The sequence below is a fragment of the Sturnira hondurensis genome, unplaced genomic scaffold, assembly GCF_014824575.4.
Source record: "Sturnira hondurensis isolate 20B ecotype Veracruz unplaced genomic scaffold, ASM1482457v3 Scaffold0024152, whole genome shotgun sequence".
Taxonomy (NCBI): domain Eukaryota; kingdom Metazoa; phylum Chordata; class Mammalia; order Chiroptera; family Phyllostomidae; genus Sturnira; species Sturnira hondurensis.
In genome coordinates, this window is record NW_028096783.1 from 4,150,145 (window position 1) to 4,177,075 (window position 26,931).

The window sequence follows — 26,931 nt, forward strand, 5'->3', positions numbered from 1 at the left end:
TTATAGAGTCATTATAGCTCCAAAAGTTACATAAAAAAATGGAGTAGTACAAGTAGGGCCAGGTTTTTTTCCCCCCAATCTGTTGTTAATCAAATTCTTTCATAAAATATGACAGAAATAAACTACTAGGGCAATTAAAAAATAAAGATATATAAAATACCAACTGAAATTCTTTATTATTAGATTCATTGGAACAGATGATTCCAGAAAATTTTATGAGCACGTTTAGATGACTATTTTCAGTTGGTATGTGTGTCTCATCAGACCAGTGACAAATGTCTCACGGCTTGGTACCGACTCACAGACGACACTAAGTGGCGTTGCTTTAAACTCTTCTGGAGATCTTCTGAAAGGAGAAACGGAAACTAAGCCTGAGTACAGCAGGGATAATTTTAGTCTCAAACGATCTTATCACAGAGAAGGTCTCCATAGAGGATATTTTTAAAATATCTTTTACCCTAAGTGCTGTAAAAGAGTGTTTTTGTGGTTATCTAGTCCTGGATGATGGGAAGAAAAATCATAAGGCATGCTTTAGCCTCTATACAGAAATTTTCCTCTACTGAAAAATTTTCCTCTGCAAAAAAGAAGCAAACACAAAACACACATGTACAGAAGGCCTTGTCAGTCCCGAAGTAGAGATATTCAATATGCCTGGTTCTTAATGATGTGAGTCAAAAGAATTTATTACTGGCTAATGTGCCGCTGATAGCACATTGAGGTTTTGGTGGTGTTGATGTTTGGTGGCTTGATGTTGTGTTGTTATTGTTGTTGTTTTTAATCTACTAAGTATATCTCCCTAAGTAAGGGAGATATATTGAGCCAATGACAGTTAGACCTTCGTGTCTCCTGACCCCTTTTTCCTGGAAAGGAAAGTAAGTCCTGAGAAAAAAGTCCTCTGTTTCTCAGGATGAGATGCATGAAAACCCAGCTTCATTCGAAAAGGCAGAAGTGGAAAAGAAATGATAAAAAATCAGGCCAAAGTCCAGGGCTGCTGAGGCTTGTATGATATCCAAATGCATTAAAATGATACCCTGATGTCTATGTCTACTCCCCTGGATCTCCCCAGGGTGAGAAAAGTGGGTACATGCTCCCAAGGAGTCATAAGCCCCATGAGCCCCATAAGTGCTCACCCTGTTGAGAGAGAGTCTGTGAGACACGTGACATAATGACAGTAAGGGAGCAGGCAGTTGGTGCCATTTTTCTGTTTTCCTCTTTGTCCACTTACCTAATAAATGCACTTTTGTTCCCTGTTACAAGAGAGTGCTTAATTTGCTTGGAGAATGTAAAAGGACTAAAGAATGGCAGAAACCATCTGTGAATTATTAATATCACGTTCACCTTTTGGCAACACCTTTCTGCATCCATTCATATCTCTTTCCAGTCCATTCTCCTTCGCAAAGGCAGATGTGATCATGTCATGAAAAAGATTCAGTGGTTTTCCATTGATCCTAGAATCAAATTAAGGTCTAGAGTGGTCTCTACGGTCCAGCATGATTGAGCTCCCAATCAGCACCTCATCACCATAAAATCTTCCTCTGTCTCACTTTGGCCCTTCACATTGGCTCTTTCTCTTTCCTCAGATTTATCAAGGTCTTTCCCACTTGTGGACTTCCACCTCCACTTGATCCTTCTCTCTCAAGTTCTCATTTCTCACTTCTCAGTCTTCAACTCTACATTAAGGTAAACCCCCAACACTAGTTCTGACCGCTTTAGGCTTTTTCAACTTGGCCCTCTGAGAAAAACTTCCAAAACTGTACTCATATAATTATATGTGATTTCTTTTTAATATCTTTCTCCATCACTAGATTATGTGAGCTCCAAGAAGGCAGGATGGCAGTTATATTTTACTGGTTCATTTGATATATTTCTTGGATAATGAAAAGCTATTCCAGTGCCAGTCCTACCACCAAAACTGAAAGCCCACCTCCTACACACTGTCAAATTCTGCATTCTACTGATGAAAAAAGGCAGCACAAGGCTATTTTCCTTTAGAATTTGAGCTCTGATGAACTCAAAACAGGAGCACATATTTTTTCCAGGATAAGAAAAAATTGCAAATAAAAAAACAACTTTCTTGGAAAGTGCAACTAGGCAAAGGCACTCTTTAAAGTTGAACAACTGAATTTGATCTCTAGACTCATGACAGACTCCTATTTTCTAGAAATGGTGATGACAGTGCAACCTGGTATAAGTCCTCCAATTCCTGCTGTGAATCAGGGCTGTCTGTCTGTGGCCATTGCCTTACCTAAACTGGGGAAGATGATTGTCCTCAGACCTTGGCTAACAGCTGCCAACAGCAGCATCCTTCGAGATACAGAGAGCCTCCGTATCTGGTTGAGTAGTAAAGAATGGGAGTGTATGCATGTGCCAGCCCAGATGAACCCTCTAGAATTACATTCAAATAATGCCTTATTCAACTCTCAATTTCTAGGTTACTTAATTTCTAAATAGTCCAAGATATTCCCATAGCAATAGTAATAATCATTTTTTTTAAATCTGTGTAAAACTAGCTACTAATTACATAGGTCCTTCAATAATCCCCAAGAACAATTTAGAAACCATGTCTCTAGGTTGTATATCCTGTGATTATTTTGGCTTTTCTGCTTGGCATCACTGGCCTCGACCTTTTAACAAAATTGTCCATATATCATTTGTCAATACAATGCCTGTCTGTAAAATTGCTGAAATATACCTTAGACAGGAGGCCCAATGACCATGCACCCAGTGTGTGTGTTTTTAGAGATAATCCAACAAGAATCCAGATTGCTTGTCCAAAAGGAGACCCTCTAAAATGTCTTCCTTTTGCCTTTTCCTTTACCATCAAACCCCTGAGTATGAACTTCACATCTTGACAACTATTAGTTCTATCTGTTTTCTAACCAGGAGAAACTAACAGACAAAGTTGAACAGATACTTATTTATTCCATCTACAGCTTGAATGACTGCTCGACATCTTTGTCAGTAGAGGAATCCCTGTTGTTACATGTCAGGCTTCAGTTAGAATCCTTGCATGTGCACACTACAGCCTCACCCAGAAGCGTGCCTCTTTTGTCCTCAGAATGCCAAGACTTTCAGGATATACACCACAGGTGTTTTTAAATTGGTGTGAATGTGGAAATAAATGAGTAGGAGATTGAATTCATACCTACAACAGTCATGTCCGCACTTTCAGTAAAAATTATTTTGCTCAACAATATACCTGTCATGTAATACAACAACTGGCTGGTAGTGTGCAACAGGATGTTTTTGTCCAAACTATTATAGTTAACATTAATAATTCCTCATTGAAAAAACAAATTTTTGATGATAACTGCTATTTCTGCACAACCTGATTGTGTCAAACATTATTGAACTCAGACTTGTGTCACTCTGTACAGCCGGCCAGATATCACAAAACCCACCAGCATCCTTTTACTCACTATTTATTTGTTGGTTGGGGACTAAACACTTGGATATTTCATCACAGAAGGACACGCTGTTCTAATGAATAGGCTGCATGTAAATGTATGACAGAGGTCCCCTTGTGACCCTTTCAAAGAGCTGACAAGACTGCTTCTTCTGGCTGGGATGCAGTAACAAATACTGAACTTGTGTACCTCTACTAAAAACCAGGAAGCTTAACAAAATATATAAATCAACTGTTTTTAGTTGTTGAGCAACAGATAGAAGAAAATAGCAGTTCCTGAAAGAAGAGGAACAAATTCAGCTAACTGAGTTATTGCCCCAGATTTCTGCCTGGAGGCCATTTCTGGACTGTGCGTTCAGGAAAAGCACCCACTCTGCCAACAGAGTGTGGCAGCTTTACAACTTCAGGGGAGGGAGAATGGAGTTCAAGGAACCTGTGGCAGCTGGAACTTACAGAACAGAGTTCCAGAAAGGAGGCAGTATACAGAAAATGAGCTTTAGAAATCTGCCTATGGGTCCCCTTGAGTCTTGATTGAATACTAGGCTATAGAAAAGAGATTGAAAAGACAGAAATATTTATTATCTGGCTGTTTACAGAAAAAAAGCTTGCCAATCATTGTCCTAAAAAATACAATATTTAAAGTGAATTTTTCTCTGGTTGAAATTAGCAATGAATTAGATGATGCAGAAGAAAAGATCAGTAAGTGGGATCAGTAAAACAAGAGATATAGCTTATAAACCAACAGTGTATATAAAATAGCATAACAGGAAATTGTTAGTTAATCCATAAGGTGAATGATAACATAAGCACAAAGAGCACATAAGACAAATAGAAACAAGTAGCAAATGGTAGCTTCAAATTTAATCTGTGAGGGCAACTTCCTTGCAAGTCCCCCCGAGTGCCACGGATGAAAGTGAATATGACCGAGGCATGATGTGATCTGCTTGGGGAGGAGAAGTGAGCAGTGGCCAGTTTCTCAGGTGAAAGAGGCCAGCAGCAGCCAGTTTCTCTGAGGAGAAAAAGGCCTGGAGTCTCCTCCTCCATAGCCTTTTATTGGGTTCTAATACACTGGAATATAGGGCGGCAAGGGTCAAACAGTAGATAACATTTCAAAGAAATCCGAGGGCTTACTATGAGTCCGAGTCTGTCAGGAACAGAGTTTTAGGGTTTCCTGCTCAGACCCTTATCATATGAATGAAAGCACTCTTAGCAGAGCAGATTTCACAGGTTTATCAGGAAGTCTTTGTGATGCCAGATTTTTCCCCAGAACATGCCCTAGCAAGGCAAGGAACTGCACCTCTCCCCAACAGGTATATTCAGGCTTAAGGAGTTTAGAGCCAGGAAGTGCTTCTCCCAGAGAACATGGGGACTCGGGCTATTTCAAAGCCAGGGCGCTAGAGTCCATTGCTCTTTCTTTGTTGAGTCCTTCCATGAAGGCCTCTCAAGTGATCAAGTCTGGCTTAGGTTGCCCCCCGCTGTGAGGGGTCTTACCCGTCATTGACTTCCAACCATGCTTTGGGGGCAGGGAGAGGAAGCTGAGGCAGCATTTGCTACCAGAGACAAGCTTTGTCTCCTGCAGCTGGCATACCAAAGGTTGTCCCTCGCTCTTAGCCACAAGGGGTCAAGATACAATTCCTAGAACCATGGCAGAGCGGTCTACAACACTAATCATATCAATAATTACATTAAATAGAAATGGTTTACATGTATCATATAAATGACAGAAATTCTCAGACTGAATACAAAAGCAAAATCTACATTCATTGGCCATAAGAAATCTTCTTTAAATATAAAGATACAGTTAGGGCTTTTCAAATGTATGTACCAAACAGTAACATTAAGAAAGAAAGAGAGGCTATATCAACATCTTATAACATACACTTCAGAACAAATGCTATCACTAGGAATAAAGAGAGGTATTTCAAAATAAAGGGCAAAGGAATTGCAGATTTTTAAACACAGCCCAATCAAAGTGAACTGCCTTGTGGGACTGCCAAAAGGTTAGAAGGGGATCAAGCACCCCAGTTGATGGGAGTTAAGCCCTATTTAAGCTAGCTTGCACTCTAATTGAAAAAATAACTTAGAAAGTAAACTACATACCTCTTCCCTGTTCTAATTCCACCTTTTAATATACACACCTATGTTTGGCCCTCTTTATCCAAGTCTGAGATGACTGCCCTTTTACCTAGCTCAGGTTACTTTTTCCCCTCCTTTTCATCTCACTCACTACCTCACGTTGTCTTGCATTCCTTCCATGTGTGCATGTGTGGAGGAGCCTGCAAACAGCCCACCAATACTACTTTACCTTTCCTCCTTTAATAAGGGAACTCCTGTCTTTTACCTCGGAGCATCCGTATCCAGCTGAGAGTTGCTTTCCCATCCTCACTTGACTGTGTGGCCACATGACTAAGGCCTGCCACTTCCTGGTTGTGCCTTAAAAGAAATAGTGTTCGAGTCCCAGGCTTCTGTCCACATTCCCACTGACTGACAATCACTTTTGAGAAGGGGTCTGAGATTTTTATTCTTGTTTAAGAACTTCTTTGTAATAGCAGCTTAGAATATATCCTGACTAATAGAGTATGTCTTAAATTTTCTTTGGTCAAAAGAACAGATAATTTTGCATAGTAATTCAAGTTTCTCATGCAATTGCTGTCTTACCTCTGCATAAAGAACAAAATAAAACATGCTATCACTTTTTAAAAAGATTTTATTTATTTATTTTTTCAGAGAAGGGAAGGGAGAGAGAAAGAGAGAGAGAAACATCAATGTGTGGTTGCACATGCCCTCCCCCACTGGAGAACTGGCCCACAACCCAGGCATGTGCCCTAGACTGGGAATCGAACCAGCAACCCTTTGAGTTGCAGGCCAGCACTCAATCCACTGAGCCACACCAGCCAGAGCAAAAAAAATACTATCACTTTTTAACTGGAGACAGGGACTCTGAATAGAAAACCCAACCCTTACATTCCTATATTAGTGTTTGCTAATTTTACCCATGATAGAATCAACTTATTTCTCTAAAATACAGCAATTTACTGCTATTCTTTAAGAAAGGGAAGACCCTCTACAGATAGGTATTAAACAAAGTTTTGCAGATTATATATATATATATATATATATATATATATATAAAATATATATGGATAATATATATATATATATATATATGGATATGTGTTGTCTCTCTCTCTCTCACACACACACACACACACACAGGAATACACACACACCCCATAAGGTCTGTCCAGAAAAAGGCCAGCCATTGTTAATGTAATGAGAACAGTTTGTGTGACGTCGATGTAACCCAGCAGCGGGGTGAGTGGACGGGTATGTGCCTGTGTGCACAATGATGACTTTACTGTGCCAGTCAGTGGGGGTGGTGGATGCTGTTGAGTGAGCATGTGTACTGCGTGACCATCACATTCAAAAGAACTGAGCAAGTAGAGCAATGAATCTGCATCACATTTTGCATTAAGTGTAACCATTCCCCTCTAGAAATTATTCAGATAATTCAAAAGGCTTTGGGGGATGATGCCATGAGTGCAGCACAAATAAACGTGTGACACAAACACCTCAAAGATGGTTGAGAATCTGCTGAAAGTGATCCATGTTCTGGAAGGCCTGCAACAAGTAGAACGTCTGAGAATGTTGAGCATGTGCAGGCTGCAATCAACAAAGATAAACAACTGACAGAGCAAGAACTAGAGGCTGACCTGGGGATTCCAGAAGCTACTGTGCCTGAGATTTTGATGCGGGATCTTGAAGTGAACGTGTGGCAAAATTCATTCCACCATGGCTTCCGCTACTAGAGCAGAAGGAACATCATGCTGCAATTGCTAATGTCTTGATTCAAAGTGCTGCCAGTGAACCAGATTTCCTCAAGAAGTTCATAACTTTAAAGGGGACTGAGGTGTTATTGTCCTAAGCACAATGTTTCTTGCATCTTGTATCTTCCTCAATAAATGTCTCTATTTTTCATAGTACATGGCTGGGTACTTTCTGGACAGACCACCTATAAATTTAAGTGTCAATTTGTGTGAAATGGAATGAGCCCATCGCCCTTCTAACCTCTGTTGGCTGTTTAACCCATGAAACAAGAATGAGTACACCTGCTCTCTATACTGCATAGAATTTCCTGATCACCCAACCATTTGCCATGTCCCAAACTCAGCTTTTTTTTTAGGCTGTGGGCTTTCTGGTCTCCCTGGGTGAGTTGCTCCTGTTTCCAGCACTTACCTGCAGTCTCAGGCTTTTTTCTTCCAGTGGAGACACTGCCACCCTCCAGTCTCTGTATGTTGAGATTAGAATAATACAAGAATCAGACTTTGGAGCACTCAGAGAATCCGGTACGGGCTCCTCTTGCAGGGTTATTTGAATTCTTCCAAATAGCCAGCAGTGTGTCTTGTTGAGCTTTCCAGCCCCTATGTAAGCTAGGGCCTACCTAACCAATGGAAAGTCTCTTCTCAAGATAAACACCACCTCAGATGAAAACCAGGATCCTCAGGAGAAGCTGCTTAGCGCTACCATGTTGTCTTTCTTAAGTTAAGCCATCCCTGGTCTGGTTCTTGGATAGAGAATAAGAGCCAGGATTGTTAGGAGACCTATCACTTTGCTTTCTCAGAAGCTGCTTTTATTACAAAGCTGCTTTATTAGGAACTTAATCTATAGCAGAGATACAGAGAGAGAGAGAGAGAGATCACAATAAACTGATTGATTCATCTGATTTACTATGAGCAATTGCAAGACTAGTGGAAGTCTTCTAATCTTATCAAGCAACCAGACAGATTGATTCTGAGTTCATTAACAGTTGCTGGGTAGAGGACAGATACAAGGGGGAAATGAGTACATCCTTGGGATCTACACCCTGAATAGAGATCAAAAAGCTCTTTTAATGCTGCTCTGGGGGCCTGTAAGAGCAGTGGGCTGAAGGCTGGTCTCTGGCCTAGAGCCAGGATCAACACCCCAGGCCTAGGAAGAGAGCAAAGGAACTCCAAATAGAGAACCATGCACTTGAAACTCCAAATGAAAAAGGAAAGATCTGAGTTATTTATCCAGAGGCTTTGTTCACATCATATCAAATAGCTTTCCATCCCAATATTGGCACCACAGATTTGCAGAGGCATTTTAGCAAACTCGAAGCTACGTATCAGCCTTACCTTCCAAAGCAGAAAACGGGAAATGTTCCCCCAAAAGACATTAAATAACAATAAGTAAATTTTATTTTGGGTGTAGGCGTTTTTAATTCAGTTCAGAATTGATAAAGGTCAAATACATCTAGCTAAGCAGATGGGACAGAAGGTCCCCTCAATCTCTTTTTGTTCCTGTACATGTTAACCAGTGTGCTACTCGTCTGGAACAGCTGGCGACTCACCAAAAAGGTGCATAGTTTTGATTCCAGTGTCTTACTGTTTTCTAGAATAGTTATATTCTCTGCAGTTGTATATAAATTAATTTAATAGTAAAATACAACTTAATGGACAGGTTTGCATATAAGAGTGGCCATCTTCTAAATAGATATGCCATCCCGACTACTTTCTGTCCATGTGAATTTCAAAGGCAAGCGAGATGCTTTTGAGACAGGAACAGGTGGGTTTCGCAGTAGCATTCTACAAGGCACCTTTCATGGAGCCCGCTTTCTTTCTCAATGGTCCAAGATAACAGGAGATTCCTTCATTAACTGTGCAAGTATTTACTATCTTTAATGGTCTAGACATTGAACTATTATTAGTGATATAGTACATGCTCCTATAAGCATGGTCCTTTAATTCAAATGACTCAAGACTTCTCAGGGGATTGGGACACATGTTCTGTGACAACCCAAGAAGTGACAAAGACCTAACTTAAAAGGTATGGGCTGATGGAACCTAGGTGAGTAGGGCTTGCCCTAGGAAACAGAGGGACATTGTTCTGGCAGGACCAACAGCAGAGGTGACCATGGGGGGAAAGGCATGGTGTGTCTGAGGAATTTAGAGAGGCATGGGAGGAGTTTAGAGATGGAGGCAAAGAGCAACAGGAGCTGAGGCCATGGGTGTGCCGTCAGGCAAGCTGCTACAAAATTCCTCAGAAGTGCATGTGTGGATGTGAGTGATCCTGCGAGAGCAAGGGCAGCCCTGAAGACTTCTTGTTATAGGGAACTGACATTTGGGTTTAGAAAAGATCCTTTTGAGTCCTGCCTGGTGTGGCTCAGTGGACTGAGTACCAGCCTGCTAACCAAAGTGTCACCAGTTTGATTCCCAGTCAGGGCACATGCCTGGGTCTCGGGTCAAGTCCCCAGTAGCGGGCACACTAGAGGCAACCACACATTGATATTTCTCTCCCTCTCTTTCTCCTTCCATTCTCTCTGTCTAAAAATAATAATAATAAATACATAAAAAGAAATTTATTTTAAAAAAAGAAAATATTTTTTGAGCACAGATTGCAGAACCCATTGAGCATGAGAGACAACAAAGCAGGTTAGGAGACCTGTTAGCAAGCTACCGCAGTTGTCATGGAAGTGGACAGGGACTAGGAACACACAGCCTGTGCCCCCTCTTTCCACCCAACCACAGAACCTCTTACAGCCTGGTCCCCAGCCAGGCTCCATCCCCCATGCCCGGGGCAGTGAAGGAGCCCCGCCATGACTCTCCCACATTCCCATTCTCCAGTGTGTGAGATGCTGCTCAGTCACAAAAAAGGTGAAGACAGTAGTAACAGCTGTGAAAACTAAACCAGGTATCTTTTAAAACTTCTGTGAAATAGACACATTTTTCCTGGTGGAGAGAAAAGTTTAAGATAAATAGCAGAGAATCAGTGAGTAATTCAGCCTATGACCTTGATGCTTATTGATTTCTGCAGCTGTTTATCTTTCTCTAGGCTATCCAGGAAAAAAAACCCTCCAAAAAACAATTATCACTTAATTATAAAATTGCTTGGCTTGGGAAAGCCTTTGGTTGGTTGCTGAACACTCCAAGGGAATAAGTTAATCTCTATGAACCACCATGCTGCTGTTTAAAATTCTTAGCCACAGCTTCATTATTGTCTGGTATGGATTTAAAAAAGGAGGAGGAGGAAGAGGGGAAGGAGAAGGAGAAAAGGAAGAAAGAAATTTTAAAAAATAAAGAAACATCCACATTTTCTTCTCATTTTCAGATGTTTAGAGTGATGAGCCAATCAAACGGCTCGGCTGGCTGGCTCTTTCCCACCTGTGGGATCTGAATTCCACTGGACTTCATCTGTGGGGACGCCAGACGTGGAGCAAAGAGGGCCCTGGTTCCGTGTTGGCTGCTGCTGGTGGTAGCAGTGGTGGTGGTTGGGGCTGGGGGGTGCTTATAGCTGTGGGTATTGCTGTAGTAGTAATAATACTCCATATTGGGCTGCAAAAGAGAGAAAGAAAAGAACAAGTTTTTTTTAAAATACAAATAATTTTTCTCTTCAACCTCACTGTGGATGACATGTAGGGTCCTAAAGCCAGGCCTGGTTATCACCAGTCATTTTCTGGTGGGTGGGAATTTCTCACCACCGGTGCCAACAGCCACTCTGAGCAGCAGGCTTGAGCATGGTGGTGGGGTAGGTGAGGAGACAGGCAGCTGGAATTTTGGAATTAGGGTTGTCCTGCTCATTTGTATTTATTACCTTATCTCAGGGATCACTAAAAATGCGTGGCTTACCAAAAAACCCTATTAAAAATGAGCAAAGGACTTGGATAGACATTTCCCCAAAGAAGATATATAAACAGCCAAAAAGTCACATGAAAAGATGTTCAACATCCCTAAACATTGGGGACATGCAAATCAAAACCATAATGAGACAGATCTCATACCTGTTTGGACACCCACTACAAAAGACACACACACACACAGGAAAAACAGAAAACAGCAAGTGTTGATGAGGGTGTGGAGAAATTTGAAATTTTATGTAATCTTGGTGGGAATACAAAATGGCGTAGCCACTATGTAAAACCATATGATGGTTATTACTTATTATCATTCATCAATTACAATTCTAGAAAAGAGTGAATAATACAGTCTCAAAGAGTTACCTGGACACATATGTTTGAAGCAGCTTTGTTCACAGTAGCCAAAAGGTGGAAACAACCCAGATGCCCGCTGATAGGTACTTTTTATCTACATCTATGTCTGTCAATATCCATATCTATAATGGAATATTGTCATGGAGAGTGACAACCGCGGGACTAGGTACAGGCAGAGACTGGTGGGGGCGGGGGAGGTAGGGAGTTGTTGTTTAGTAGGCAGAGTGTTTCAGTTTTGCAACATGAAAAGATTTCAGGGGATTGTGTGCACGCCACTGAGAAGGTCCTTAACACCACTGAAATGTACACCTAAACATGGTTAGAAGTTATTTTATGTGTATTTGACCACAATGAAAATTGTTTACGGAATGCGCATCTTGGTTTTGGAAATGAGCCATGTTCAGCAGAAGAATGGATGAAACTGTGAAGCCCTATCTTGTCCCTTTTGCAAACATTTACTTACTGGAAAACCTCAGACAAAACACACCACTGCTCTCACAGCTTCCCCATTTCTAAAACTTAAAGTGCAATAGTATTTGATTCTTATTTCACTGAGGGGTAGGGGTTTGGAGAAGGTGTTTAGAGCAAAAAAAAAGTGTCCAAACCATCATAGGGACCACCATCTCATGCCTCTACCTGAACTAAGATGGGAAACAATAGTTCACACATTCACCTCTGGCAAAGAGGACTTACAAGACGCCTGAGTACCTGCTTCTGTGGCATTATTGATTGGACCTCCCTTGCCTAATAATGGAAGCCTACCTTTCCTTAGCACTTGCTACACTGACACATGTATCACTGCACAACATCACAGAGAGTACCGTGCCCCTGTCCTCCCTGCAAGTGTAGGGACTGAGACCCCGATACGGGATTCGAATCCATATGGCTTCAAATCCAGAGCTCATTTTCAACCCTCCATCTTCCCCCATGATTGCTTTCCACATATAGAACACCCTAATTTCTCTCTTCTGAGTATCCACATTCTACCCATCCTTCAGACCCAATTCAAACCTTCCCTTCACTCGTGATCCCCCTGACCTCTCCTTTCTCTGAGTCTCTCTCCAATATCCTTTCAACACCCCCCACTCTGAACCTTCCTTCCTCCTACTCCCTGACACCCTGCACCCTCATCCCTCAGCAAATTCTTCGGTTTTCTTGCAGCTCTTCACTCCAGCAGCCACATTCTAACCTCTAGCACCAAGTCCTTCATGTTTCACCCTGGGATGCTCTTCTGTGGTGGCCACATACATGGCTTATTTCCTTCCAGTACTTCCCTGGCTACTCTACTGAATACTGGTCCATCATGTTACCCTTGACAGAGATTATTGCTCACGATACTCATAATTACCATTTGATGTATGAAATGTTTCACGTATTTACTTACTGTCTTTCTCTGCCCATGGGAAGGGAAGCTCCGTGAGGGTGAGGATTTATTTTCTTCACTGCTGCATAAGGATATGGGACACAGCAGGTGCTCGAAAGTGTTTTTGAGTGAATAAATAAACCCCTCAGTTTCACTCAGAATCTAGCATGTAGCTGTATATAACTTTGTATTTTTTGATGTTTTCAGAAACAACAGCTCTATAAACTGTGAATAGTTGTTATGAAGGAAAAAAAGCATTGTCCTACCACTCTAGTTTGGCAAAAATTCACCAAATAAAACCAAATACATTTTTTTTTCTTTCACGACTTACCAGATCCTTTTGTCCTGTCCTTTGTTGCCTTACATTGCCCGGCTCTAGGGGATGGGGCGGGGAATCATATGCAGCACTCTCCAGGAGCACGCCCCAGAGTCACCTCTGCACAGGCGTCTGTACAACGCACTTGGGGATGCTGTGCTGCATTATCAATTCTGCCTGTTGGTGAATTCCTCCTTCTCCTGTGGCCTCAAGGTCTATCTTTGTGGTTCAGAACTGGCTACTAACTGTCCCTAAGGTTTGCTTTGATGATGAGATTTCAATCACAAAGAGCTACTGTGGGTTTCATTTTATGCCCATTCACACAAAAGTGCTCTGCTTCATAAGCACACTAGTAATGTCACCATCAACACACCGTCCCTTTCGGGCAATCTGAACAATTGCTGAAAAATGGCAGGGGTAGAGGAAGTGGCCCTGAGCTTAGTAAAAATAAAATGTCTATCCCCACCATAGGTATCCCTTCTGCCCTGGTTGCTACCTATGGTGTGAAGCAGGATTTGGTAGGAAGAGTGACCAAGAGACAAGTGGGGTCAGATTCAGATTTCTGCTCTGCCATTAGAAGGGAAGCTTTTAGAGGCTCATGAGAGACCCACATCTGGGGACTGGGCTAGGGAACCCCACCAGCAAGACCGACAAACATTCCCTACTCAGAGCCCAAGAAGAATTCAAGTTCTCTCCGTGGGGATGTGGTCTGCACATCAGCCCTGCTTAGCCCCTCACAGCTGCCTGCAGGTTGGAAGCCCACTAGATGGCAGCCTCATGTCAGCCGTGATAAAAGAGAGGCCACGTCCGAGACAGGGAGAGGGTGATGGTTAACATTTATTGAGTGCTTACTATGTGCCAAGCACAGCCAGAAGCTTTTTTATGCCTTACTCACCTGGTCTAAATAATAACTGTGAAGTACACAACATATCCCTAGTTTACAAATTTGAAGAACTGAGACTCAGAGAGGTGAAAGAACTTGCTCAAGATTGTACAGTTAGCAGTCCTGGCTCTAAGGCAAAGCCCATGACACCACACAGTAGTGTCTGAGAGAGTGTGTAAAAATACAGAAGTTCTAGGAGACACAGGTTGGTGAAGAGTGGAGAAGGAGGTGGAGAACACAGAGAACAGCAGTTGGTTATTCTGCCATAGACCTCTTCAGGTGAGTTAAGAGCACGGGACTTGTCTCCAGAAGATAAAAAGTAACTAGAAACAATTTGAGGGATTGAATATGAATTCCTGGGGAGGAAATGCTAACTTTCTGGAAAGAGAAAGGGAAAGAAAGTGAGAATAAAGCATGTCAAAAGTCTTTAAGTTTATAACTCCTTCAGATGACCTTGAACTCTTCCTTAGGGTTAAACAAAACCCAAAGTCTCAACATCCATCTGGCAGACTTGTTGAGGAAGAACCCAGCTCTTTGAAATAAGGCTGAAATGTAGGAAGAGTGACATTTAAACAATCAATCATGATGCGTTGGATTCTCACTATATGCTAAGATCTTGATGGGACCACCAGAAGTATGTAAAATGGTCTCTATCCTCGAGTGACCTACAATAAGACTGGAGGCATGGAGGGAGAAGTCTTGTGTGAATTCCTAACTATGTGGGACAATATATAAGAAGTGCCAGAAATGATAAATATCATTGGGTTGAAGAAAAGTGAGCTCAGGTATTGAAGGAAGGTGTCAAATTGGAGGTAATACAAACTATGCTTTGGAAGATGAAAATTACACACACAAGAAAGCAGGGAAGGTAGGACTCAGCAGCAGGTAGACCCACTGGGCCAGGGAAAGAGCTTGCAAGGAGATACTGTGGGAAAGATCAGATGAGGCTAGTCTGTGTTGTTGCCCATGTTAGTCTAAAAACTTTGAACTTCAACCTCTAAGGACCAAAGATTTACACATAGGAGAGAAACAGATGATTTGTGAGCTCAAAGGGACTGCAGGATGTGGCCAGGATAGCCCAGATGGGGAAAGAGAGGGCAGCAATGGGGAAATGTTTTCAGGGGCCAGTGAATACAGATTATTTTCACCTTCCCAGTACCCATTCTCCCTTCTCCTGGTGACCACCTTAATTTCCCTTTGGCAACTATTTCTCATCATTCTCAAGCTCCACACTTTGGGTGGGCCTGATTTCACCCTTGATTTCTTTACAGGCAGAAGAGTTCTTTCCCCTGACCACACAGTGGTTAAAATACAAAGTATATCCCAAGCTGGTCCAGTGAGAATTAGCCATTGCATTTTTCATAAACATTGAAAATGAATTATTCACTTCCAGCCAAGATGGAGGCATAGGTAGATATGCTTTGCTTTCTCACAACCAAAAAAGGACAACAGATTTAAAAACAAAAAACAACCAGAACTGTGAGAAAAATTGAACTGTATGGAAGTCTGACGACCGAGGAGTTAAAAAAAAAAAACATTCATCCAGACTGGTAAGAGGGGCAGAGATGGGCAGCTGGGGTGGAGAGGACTAAAACAAGGCAGTGGCTGGCAAACCAAAGGGCCCCACATTCAAATGGAGACAAACTGGGAAGAACAACTGGGGAGCAAGACAGACTGCACAACCCAGGGTTTCCAGCATGGGAAACTAAAGCCTCAAAACCTCTGGCTATAAAAATCTGTGGGGGTTACAGAAGCTGGAGAAACTCCAAGCCTTACAGGAAAGTCCACTGGCTTTCTAGAGTTCAACAGGTTCTGGAGCATACACAAGCCCACCGACCCAGAAATCAGCACCAGAAGGGCCCAATTTGCTTGTGGGTGGTGAGGGAAGTGACTAAGAGTGGGGCACGAGCCGAGCAAGTGACATTTTTTCTTCTCAGACCCCTCCCCCCAACACAGTGTCACAATGCAGGAAGTGGGTTGCCCTACCCTGGTGAATATCTAAGGCCCCACCCCTTACAACATAACAGGTGTGCCCAAAGAACAAATGAAAAAAAAAAAAAAAACAGAACAAAACTCCAAAAAAAGAACTAAGCAACAAGGAGGTAGACAACCTATCAGTTGCAGAGTTCAAAATAGCAGTAATCAGGATGCTTACAGAAAAAAATTGAGTATGGTCACAAAAATAGAGAAAGAAGTATAGTCTATGCAAAGTGAAATAAAGAAAAATACACAGGAAACCAACAGTGAAGGGAGGGAAACCAGGACTCAAATCAATGATTTGGACCAGAAGGAAGAAATAAATGTTCAACCAGAACAGAATGAAGAAACAAGAATTCAAAACAATGAGGAAAGGCTTAGGAACCTCCAGGACAACTTTAAATGTTCCAAAATCCAAATCATAAGGAGAAGAAGAGCAAGAAATTGAAAACGTATTTGAAAAAATAATGAAGACAAATGCCCCCAATCTGGCAAAAGAAATAGGCTTCCAGGAAGCCCAGGAAGAATCCCGAAGCTATCGGACCCAAGGAGGAACACAACAAGACACATCATAATTAGATTGCCCAAGATTAAAGGTTAGGAGAGAATCTTAAAAGCAGCAAGAGAAAAGAAGAAAGTCCCACAAAGGAATTCCCATAAGACTATCAGCTGATTTCTCAAAAGAAAACTTGCAAGTAAGAAGGGGCTGGGAAGAAGCATTCATAGTCATGAAAGGCAAGGACCTACATCCAAGATTACTCTATCCAGCAAAGCTATCCATTAGAATGGAAGGGCAGATAAAGTGCTTCCCAGATAAGATCAAGTTCAAGGAGTTCATCATCATCAAGCCCTTATTATATGAAGTGTTTTAAGGGACTTAGCTAAGAAAAAAAGATCAAAACTATGTACAGTAAAATGACAACAAACTCATGACAATCAATAACTGAACCTAAAAAACAAAAACAAGACAAACCAAGCAAACAACTAGAACAGGAACAGATTCATAGAAATGGAGATCACATGGAGGGTTATCAGTAGGGAGAGCATGGGAGAAGAACAGGGGAAAGGGTACATGGAATAAGAAGCATAAATGGTAGGCACAAAATAGAGAGGGGGAGGTTAACAATAGTATAGGAAATGGAAGAGCCAAAGAACTTGTATGTACAACCCATGGACATGAACTAAGTTGGGAAATGCTGGTGGGAGGGTGGGTACAGGGTGGAAGGAGAGAAAGGGGAGAAAAAATGGGACAATTATAACAGCATAATCAATAAAATATACTTTAAAAGAAAATGAATCATGGTTTTCACACTTACTTTTCCAATTGGAGGCTAAATCCCTGAGGGGCTGATAGCATTTTGGCCAACACTGCAAAGTGGGGAGGAACTAAAACAGGGAGGGAAAGAGCAAAGAGATGGGAGGAGAGATTTCTAAAGTAAATGAAGCCCTGGATTCAGCCATGTCTGATATGTGCTCAGGAGAAAAGCAAAATCAAAGGGAGAAGAAAAGGCTTTAGATTGTTAGAGTGTGGAGCGGTCAGGGGTGGTCTCTTTGACAAGGTGACTTTGGATGTCTTTCTCATCTTATCTCCTTGCAAACTCTCTACTCAGCCTGGCTGGTCTACACCGAAGGATGCAGAGGAGTGAGCAATGTGGTGTCCAGGGAAAGAAAGAGAGGGAAGACAAAGAGCAAAGCCCTTGGCCAGGGTATGCTGGCATGTTGGAGGGGCAGGGAGAAAGCCAGCGTGGCTGCAGACAAGTGAACAAGAGGGAGAGTGATAGGCTAGGGGTCAGGTCATGTAAAGCTTTGTTGTCCCTTGAAGGGAGCTTGGCTTCTACTCTCAGAATGAATGGCAGCCATTAGGGAGTTCTGAGTTAGAAATGACATGATGTAAGTAATGTTTAAAAGGGTCAGTCTAGTCACCCTGCATCTGAGAATAGACGGAAGCACAACAAGAATAGCAAACAAGGAGACAAGTTAGAGGGCAATACACACACCCTTCCTGCTTCAACCAACATGATTTGAAACTCTGTCCTCAGACCAGGCACCAGGTAGTTAGAAACAAGGGTGTGGTGTAAGATGGTGGCTAGGTAAGGGGGTGGAAGAGAGGGCTGAGTGGACACAATCACAAAGGAGGGTAGAGAGCAAAGGCATTGCATGCCTATGCAGAAAAGGCAGGACAAATGGTTAGCGAGCTCAGGGCTGGACCGAGCAGGAGGGGAAGGGAGGAGCCAGCAGCTGTCACATTTCTACTGGCAGGACAGGCAGTGGGGCTCCCTTGCCTGCACAGAAGCTGCAGCAGGGGCACTTGGTACAGGAGAGGCCTGGCCCATGACGAGCGGCAAGCTGGCCTGGTGCTCAGCTGAGGGCTGCAGCCAGCAGCCTTGTCCTCTGGCTGCTCCTGAGCTGTTGCGGGGGAGGCTCCTGTGCCATGGGCACAAGGCCATACAGAGTTTGTAAAAGACTTCTAGACAATGGCTGTGCTACTACTCCCCCTCCCGACTCACCTGGGCCTTATCTGCAGACTGGGGGTGGTCTGTTCTCTCAGTAGCTGTGACCCAGTGACTCTCTCCCGTAACCTGAAGCCAGCCTCTTCCTCCCTCTCCTACTATCCTTCCAACCCTTTTCTGGCTCTCCTTCCCCCAGGGAGTGCTGAAAATCAGACCGAGCTCAGATGTGCATTTGAAGGGGACCTTGGCTGCTGAGGGGGCTGGAAGGTCAGAGCTGAGTGTAAATTCCAGCTGTAAATATGAAGCCACAGTTGGTTCTATAGCTAGAGGCACCTCCACCCAGGTCAGGATGCTTCTCCTACACAGAGAAAAAAGTCAGAAATTGATCTCGCTCTTAGCATTTACCAGGGAACCTCTGAGGAGGCCACTTCATGAGCCACAGGGTTTGTCTCTGCAAAAAACAATATCTTGCTCTGTCTCCTCCCTCCCATCCTGAGAAGGCTTGGCTGCTGCTCCCAACGCCATCTCCATCTCCTGGCTCTAGCTTTGAATTTGCAAATCTTGTTCTTAGTTCAGCCTTTCTTGCATCTGGACCCCAGTCCTGTCACAGTGTTTGGCACATGGTGGGTGCTCAGTAAATATCTGTTGGATGTTGTTGAATGAATGACTGATTGCTCCTGACTGCCAGCCACCTTGTTCTTTGTCACCACCTCACAGCTGCAACTTGTCCTTCTCAGAAGAAGCCAAATCATAGGAAGGCACATGAAAGGCGGTCTTGTCTTCCAAACCTTCCCCCACTCCTTAGGGGAGGAAATTTGACCAATGCCTTTGCTCTCTACCCTCCTCGGGAAGTATAGATTTACACCTTTAGTTTCCATCAAATGAAAAATATCCAGGGGTGGGCAAAAGTAGGTTTATAGTTGTGAGTACACAAAACACAGAGTTTACCCTTGCATTATTACGTATTTATTTGTATTTTTCCACATGGACAACTGTAAACCCACTTTTGCCTACCCCTTTACGCTACGCATCTTCTATTTCAAAGTCTGTGCTGACTGCTGTGGGCTCCAAGAGTGGGCCACACCCCTGCACCCTAAAACCCAGGGCCTGCCCGAGGCTGGCCAGGCTGCCAGGGAGGAGGTGGGGGCTTCCCGTTTCTGTTTCACCAGTTAACTTTACTTCTGTGACTGCAGGCAAGTTATTCATGTTTTGAAACCTCAGTTTTCTTGTCTTTGAAATGAGAGTATGGGGAGACACAATGTGCAGGCTTGTTTCAGTGAGGATGTAAAGTTTGACTGGAAGTGAATAAATCCCTGAGGCAGAGCCCTCACAGAGCCAGTGACAGGCAGGGGATGGGCTGTGAGGAGCAGAGTCCTGATCCAGGACACTTGGCTCCAGTCCGGGCCTTGCTGGCAATTGTGTGACTTTTGATGTTTCACTTAAGCGTTTAGACCTTCCGTTTTTCCCTTTGTAAAATGAGAGTAGTAATAGCACCGCTCTCACCACGCTATTAACAGAACTGTATTGGTTAATGTATATTAATTCAGCAAGGTATCTAACTGTGGCAGAGCCTCCACACACTGGCACGTGCAGGGACCAAAACAGCCATCTGGGACAGTGCCGTCGGTGGGAACTTCCTGTGACGACTGCAAAGGTTGCGTATCTGGGCTGTCTGATAGCAGGACCACTACTCATGTGTGGTCATGGAGCAATAGGAATATGCCTAAGGTGACTGAAGCACTGCGTTTTTAGTTTTACTTAATTTTAATTACTTGAAATTTAAATAGCCAAACTATTTAAATTGTATCTACCTAGTGGCTCATGCATCAGACAGAGCAAGCAGGTCTAGACATTAAGAGCTACCAGAATTTTGAAAAGAGCAGAAGGTATGGCACATCCAGACAATGGACTCTTACTCAGCACTAAAAAGAAATGACTCATTGAGTCATGAAAAGGCATAGAGAAACCTTACTGCATATTGCGAAGTGAGAGAAGCCAATTTGAAAAGGCTACAGACTGTATGATTCCAACTTTATGACATTCTGGAAAAGGTAACACTGTGGAGACAGTAAAAAGGCCAATGGTTTCGAGGGGTAGGGAGGGTGGGGTGGGACACAGAGGATTCTCAGGGCAGTGACACTACTTTGTAAGACACTATAATGGTAGATTGGTCAGTTTGTATTTGTCCAACAAAATGAACAACACTAAGAGTGAGTCCTAACATATAAACCATGGATACAGGTGATAACGACGTGTTATTGAAGGTACCATAACCAACGTACCCTCTGGTGGGGGTGTTAATAGTAGGGGAGGCTGTAAGTGTGGGGAGGCAGGGAGAATATGGGGACTCTCTGTCAAACTGCTCTAAAATATAAAGTCACTTGAAAACAATGAGCAACGAGGTGCATCCGTAAAAGAAGTGGGATTCAAAGTGCTCAAGAATGAGTAGGGCATAAATAGCAGGAGCTGCGTTGGGAGTGCCCAGCAGTGTGTCAGAGGAGAGGGTTTTATGGGAGAGAAGTTGGAGATGGACAGCAAAGCCCCTGGGGGAGACTGAGAATTCCAGATTAAAGACCCTTAAATGCATTCAGCAACCAACTGAATCCCTGAAGTTTTCCATATAATGCTAGGAGATACTCAGAAGTGTTTTAGAAATATTAATATCCTAAATGAGCTTGCTATTTAGGACTTTAAGTTTTTTAAATGTCGAGTCCATGTCTTAAAGTGAAATCATGTGAGATTCCTGCTATCACATCAGAAACTATCAAGTACTTAAAACAATTTAAGTCAAATAAATAGATAGCTGAGCACAGGATCAGGTGACTTTACAAGAATCTTCCATTACCAATGTGAAATGTCCCATATTGTCCGGAAAATTACAGGCTTTTAGGGACTCATGCTTGATGGATTTGTCTAAAAGTGTTTAAAAGGAAGAGCACAATGTAGACCCCCATCAGACTGGGGACTCGGCATTCAGAATGCTTAAGTATCAAGAAAAGATTTTCATTTGTGCTCTCCTACAGTGCACCATCTTCAAAGGTCCCCAGATTTATTATTTCATCAACAGACCAGAGAGGGGAGTTTGTATGAGATCAAACAAGCACGAGCTCTATGGGAAGGCCGGCAGGTGATAGTGTATAAATTGCCCGATGGAAAATGTCAGAGTTGACATCAGAGCGGTGGGAGGGTGGGGAGCAACAGGACTGAGAACAAATGGCCGTGCCTTTCTGGGAGCCAGTTCCTTATACAGGCCAGCTAATGCAAGAAACTCAGGGCTCAGAACTCCACTGAGAATCCACTGGAACCCATTAATTCAAAATGCATCCTATATTTTTAAAAAACCTTATCAAGTATCTCTCATTTCTACATGGGTACTCATTTATGTTGTTATGTTCCCTTTCTTCTCTCTCTCTCTCTCTCCCTCTTTCTCCCTCCCTCTCCATACCCCTCACCTTACACCCCCACGAGCTCTCTATCTACCCTGCATGTATCCCTTTGTTTCTTTTACATTTCATCTTTCATGTCTGCCTTACCAATCTTTCAAGGGCAGTGTCTGGATAGTTAAGGCTTCTTCCAAGATAGAAAATTCCCTACCTCTCATCACTGCCAGAGCCTTGCAGGCTCAGAGACTCAGACACAAGAAAGAGAGTTGAGGTCTCTGCCAACCAACCTCAGTGCTCTTGAGTGGAAACTTTGTCCTGAATCCGTCTCTGTATTTCTGAATAACACAGCAACAAAATTATGGAAGGTTTTGATCCAATCTGAAAGGTAGTGTGATTTCTGTACATCAGCTCATTCCCTCCCCGTGGCCCCACCCAATCCCTGGTCAAATACCATCTTTCTGGCCAACCCACCTGATATAACCACCATCCTGTGGGCAAATGCCCCCTTGCCCTGCCTTTATTTCACAGCCCCCTTTATTACTTGACAGCAGAATATTTATTTCTTTGTAGATAGCCTATCTCTTCTGATAAGATGGAAATTCCACCATGTTTTTAATCAACAGCACGGTGAGGTAGGTGCTGCTCAGAACTGTGCTCTCAGATGGGAACACTGGAAGATTACAGGTCCAAGGGACTTCTCCAGGGTCCTGCAAGTGCCAGTCACAGAGTGCAGACTGAAACGCAAGGCTGTCCTCTACTCCAGGGGGAGCATTTGCAGCTATAGCAGTAGGCTATGGATTTGAAAATTAGACATTTACATTGAATAGTCATGCTTAAAAGTGGCTTCAGAGCAAAAATTTAAAATGGACTGAAAATATGCTTGTTCCCAACTTACCTTCTCTACTCTCTTTTTTCCCAGTGGGAGGTACTAGAAAGCACCAACTAATCCTAAACTCCCATGAAACCACAGACTATCAGAATTTCTCAGAGTGCAAGTTTTTCGAGGACAGAAATGAATGGCTGGTATAGCATTGAGCTTAATCACCAATTTGGTTATTTTTATTCCCAAGTGTCTATAAAGTTCCTGGCCTCTCCCGAAATGTGTTGCTGATATGCTACCAGAGTCCAATAAATGTCTCTTTATTTTTCAAAATCAGACTTAATTTGCTGCAAGCTGCCAGCTATGAGTCTCAGTAATTTTCTGCATTCTCCCTTTTATCCTCCATGGGATCAAATGATGGTCCAATCTCTGTTTTTCCTATTGCTTCAGCCATCTGTGGATACCACTGCCCAGCACTGGCCCTTGTCCTTGTCATCTGCCATCCATCTCTTGAGCATTCTGCTATGTGCGGGCTTAGCTACATTCTTTTATGCAGTCTGTGTGGAGAGCACAGGTCTCACACCTGGGGCGTGCCAGGGAAAGGGGCTCTCCTCTCGCCTCTCTCTGGGAAAGCTTCCATCTCAGAATACACACCCTTACCTCTGTAACTCGAACACGTCACCTATGACTTCCTCTCAGGGAGAGCCTCGTCTTCCTCCACTGGGTAGAAATTACCCTGCCCTTTTTCTCCTAGGGTGGGTGGGAAAGGAGGTCCTAAATTCACTTACTGTTCTTTTTTTTTAAATCCTCACCAGAGGATATGTTTTTTTTATTGATTTTACAGAGAGAGTGAGAGACAGAGAGAGAGAAAGACTGATGTGAGAGAAAAATATCAATCAGTTGCCTCCCTGAACAGAGATTGAACCCTCAGCCTAGTGCCTCAGCTGGGATTCAAACCCTCAATTTTTTGGTGTACAAGACAATGTTCCAACCAACTGAGCCACCCAGCCAGGGTCAGTTACTTGTTTTTTTTTTTATTAACTCAACTCATTACCAATAGTCTGCATATCAGATTTGTGTATACTATTACAAAGTTTTCATTAATTTCCTCCACAACTTGACCATTTGGATAGCCAAGCTGGGACCACATTTGGTTGACAAATAAATCTGTGGAAGTCAAGAAAGAAAAACACTTTTTCCTTCTTCAGATAACACAAGGCATGTGATTTCTCCTGGGACTCTATTGCATAGCTCACTTCCCCTCCAAAGACCAGCAGCGCCCCAGGTAACCCTCAGTGGAAGCAGAGCCCAGGGAGTGAAGGTCTTGGGCAGGGATGCTGCACTGCTTCTCCAGGTCAACACTAGCTAATGCCGGGGCACCGCCAACACCACTCCTCAGTCATCGACAGCTGAGCAGGACTCCAAACCTTCTGTTCCTAACACATTTCTTACTGCTTTTACAATCCACACTTGCTATGCAAGGGTATTCGCAGCTGCGAGGAAAGGTGGGTGGGTGGGGCAAATAAATCAATAAATAAAGAGGTTCTGTGTAGAACACTCAGCTCAGCACAGGTTGAAATTTTACCACGTCCCATCTTGAAGGAAGACGACCTAAGCAGGTTTCTCAGTCTTTCTAGCTCTCAAGCCGGAGAGCACACTGAGTCGGGTAGTAGACCCAGCTACAGAGAGAGCCCTTACTGCATGGAATGAACCATCTTGGTGTTGCTAAGGAGACAAGAGGCCCATGAGGGCCATGAAGGCCACTTGGGCTGGCCCAGACCCGGTATCAATGATTCTTAAACATCCTGAACCTATAAAGTGCACTGTGAACAATGAACAATAAGCATGTCAGAGGGGAATTTCCAGTCCACCAAAGGAAGAAGAAACTTTCTTGGCTTTGATCCTGACATCTGCTTTGTTTTCCAACTTCACTGCCTCTGGCTTTTAAACATTTATTTGAGTGATGGAAGAGATTGAACATGGAGGGTTCAGTCACTCAATACTACACAGAAGAATAATAAAAACTAACTGATCTACCCTCTTCCCTAAATGGTTTACTACATTCTGAAGATCTGGTTGATAGGGTTTCTGATAGATTTTAAGGCTTGAATATTATATAAGTAGAGTGTCAAAAAGAGAAGGTGAATGATTGAGTTGAACCACCAGTGATGAATGGATACAGCCAGCCAACCATCTTACAAACATTTATTGAGGATTTCTTCCATCTCCACTATGTGAGGCATTGTGCTACTCACTGAGGATGAACTGATGACAAAGATGTATTCCCTGCCCTTGAGATACTCATGGGCTGGTGACGGAGACAGAGAAATAACCAGGTAACATCCATATGGTGTGACATACAATATCACCGTGGAATGCATGAGGCACTGAGGAATGCAAACAGAGTGGACAATGGCGGAAGGAGTTAAGCAGATTTCTAGAAAGAAGGGATCCTTGGGATATGTCTTCAAGGACAAGAAGTTAGTCAGCTGGATAAAAATGGGAAGGATATTTCAGGCAAAATGTACAGTAGGTGCAAAGGTTTACAGAGAAATGAGAAAACCAATAGCATTTGGAGACTTTCCACTAGTCCTGTGTGATTGAAATATAAGCTTAGTGTGGGAGTGTCAAAGAGTAGGTCTAACTCATATTAAGAAAAGTCTTGTGAGTCATGCCAAGGAATTTAAAATCTATGCTGAGGTTTGAGAAGGAGCATTGAAAGAGGAGAGGCATGAACAGATTTTTAATATTGCAATATCAGTTACATGAAGCTATAGAGGGTAGAGACCAGATAAATGAGCAGGGTGAAGACTGAAGACAGGGAGACCTCTTTAAGGACCACTAGAAAATTCAGGTAAGAATAAATAAGGTCCTAAGTAGAAAAAATAGCAATAAATGTTAAAGATAAGCATTTAGAAGTATTTTCATTCCTATGAGTGGTTTCCTCAGCTGAGAATGAACCACACAGCGTATCAATAGTAGGGCTAATTATACCATGATAACAGTATTACTGCAAACACTAAAATAGTGAACTGATCTGGAAACCTAACCAATGCATGCAATTTTTAAAATAACATTTCCAATATCTGGCGGAAGGGATATTCCTTTGCTTTTGCCTACAAAGTTCCCTAGTTGAGGTCTATTCTAATGAAATGGGAGCTGGTTGAGAAAGGTACTTCCTATCGAGTGAATTTGAGTCTGACGAATTTATTCATACTGAGATGTGAAGTGGCTTAATATATTATTCCTTATGTGTTTCTCCTCTTCCACCTCCTACCTTTCTCCCAGCAAACTAAGGTGTAACTTAAGCTACAGGATAGACTCTCAGTGGTGGAGTCTGCGTGGTGGCTAAAGTTAGGAAGAGTTGAGAGGGAAGGGAAGTCTCCCAGAAGTCTTTGCAACGTCACACTGAAGGTCAAGCTGGATCACAGAAGGCATTACTATAAGGCCTCTCCAAGCTTCACCACACTTAGGGACTGTTCCTTTGTCAGGAATGTGGAATAGACTCCATCCCAGTGGGAGCCTGGTGTGTGACAAAAGGACTCCAGGCCTTGCAGTCAGAGAGATTTGGGACCTCGTTCCAGGCCGGTTTCTTGTCCGTCAAATGAAGGGAGAAAGTCCTGTCTGTGCGTAGAATTACTTGAGATGATACGTGTAAGGCGCCAGCACAGAGTTTGGCTCAGGGCTTCTCAACCAGGGGGGCTTTTTGTTCCCACAGGATATTTGGGGATGTCTGGAGACACTTTGGGGGAGCACAGCGGTTGTGGGGGAGGGGCTACTGGCATCTAGTGGGTAGAGAACAGGGACACTGCTCAACGTCCGAAAATGCATAGGACAGCCTTCTATATCAGAGCATTATTGGACCAAAATGTTGACAGTGCCAGGGTTGAACAACTCTTGGCCAGCTCAGTAAATACTCCTTCGATCTCCTCTCTCTCACTACCGTCCGACACCCCGCCCCCCTACCACAGTACAGACGAAAAGGAATTCCCCCAAGCAGAGATATGCACCCAGGGGATTGCGGACTGCGCAGAGATTAACCCCTGATAATTCTCCCAGCTGCTTTCCCCTCATGATTAAAGTGACCTGTTTGTAAGAAGTTGGCTCACTCAGGCTCCCAGGCTATTTTTCTCTATCGTATCTTTGAGCAAATTTTATTCTCCACAAAATTAAGCAAGAAACACTGACACCTGGCTGGCTCACCCCTTCCATTCACTCTGCGTTTTTTGATTTGCCCCAGCTATTTCCTCCCTCCATTCTCTCACTACCTCCCACCCCCAGCCCAGAGGTGACTGTTTCCTGACCCAGGGCGGGAATGGGCGTGG

The 26,931-nt window shown here is 43.1% G+C and overlaps 1 long non-coding RNA gene across 1 annotated transcript in view; it reads right to left on the reverse strand.

The window, feature by feature from the left end:
- Positions 1-17,347: 17,347 nt before the first annotated feature.
- The window catches only part of LOC118981499 (uncharacterized), a 325,802-nt gene continuing 316,218 nt past the window's right edge, over positions 17,348-26,931 (reverse strand). Inside the window, exon 4 of the long non-coding RNA XR_005065352.1 lies at positions 17,348-17,383. This is a non-coding gene — a long non-coding RNA (uncharacterized LOC118981499). The remainder of the gene's footprint in view (positions 17,384-26,931) is intronic.